Consider the following 1,136-nt stretch of genomic DNA (forward strand, 5'->3'; position numbering starts at 1 on the left):
GTATTGTAAAAGTATTGTCTCCCTCTAATATTGTAAAGCGCTACGTAAAAAGCTGGCACTATAGAAATCCTGAATAATAATAAGTGTTAAAAAAATAAAAACAATAAAAATGACATAAATCTTTCCCGTAGTTAGTAAACGCAATTGCTTTTGCGCAAGCCCTATCAAAATATGCTTATTGCAATATTTTTCACCAAAAATATGTAGCAGAAAATAAATTGGCCTAAAATGTTAAAAAAATTAGATTTTTAAATTTTTTCAAAATTGTCGCTCTTTTTTTATTTATAGCGCAAAAAGTAAAAATCGCACGACCGCGCAATTGTCCGTTAAAGTCACGCAATGCCGAATCGCAAAATAGGCCCTGGTCTTTGAGCAGCCAAATCCTCTGGGCTTAAGTGGTTAATTTAATTTAAAAAAAAAATATGTATATTTTTATTAAAATACCAAAGAAAGAACAAAAATGAAAATTAATTTAATTAACCACTTACCGTAAAGGGACGTAGATCTACGTCGGCAAACTTTGCGGTAGTGTACTGGGATGATGCCTCTAGCTAGAGGCACCATCCCGGTACCGTGGTTTAGAGCCGATGGTTGGCTTTCCGTCGGTAATGACCGATGCGGCTTGAGAGCCGCTCGATCGTTACTTGGGTGAGCGGGAGGGGTTGTCCACCCCCCTCCCGCCGCCTTTCCGTGACTTTGTTCGGGGCTCCCGTCCCACCGGGACGTCCGCCGGCTGGATGGAGTCCCGATCAAAGCCGGAAACGGCTTCGATCGGGTCTCCGATGACGTAACCCGGAGGCGGCGTCCATGACGTCACTTGCGGGTTAGTGTGCTGCAAAAGGCGGCAAATTTAAAAAACGGCTGTATGCAAAAACGCTGTTTTCAGCGTTTTGCATACAGGGAAGTGTAGTGGAGGGGTCTAGGGTCTTTTAGACCCTCGATCCCTCCATAAAGAGTACCTGTCACTACATATTGGTGTCACAAGGGATGTTTACATTGCTTGTGACAACAATAAAAGTGATCAGATTTATTTATTTTTTTAAAACTGTAATAAAGTTAAAAAAAATAAAAAAATAAATGGGAAATAAAAAAATTTAGCTACCCCCCCGTCACGGTTAGCTCGCGCACAAAAAAAA

This window comes from Pelophylax lessonae (genome assembly GCF_965119305.1).
Source record: "Pelophylax lessonae genome assembly, chromosome: 9".
Lineage (NCBI taxonomy): Eukaryota > Metazoa > Chordata > Amphibia > Anura > Ranidae > Pelophylax > Pelophylax lessonae.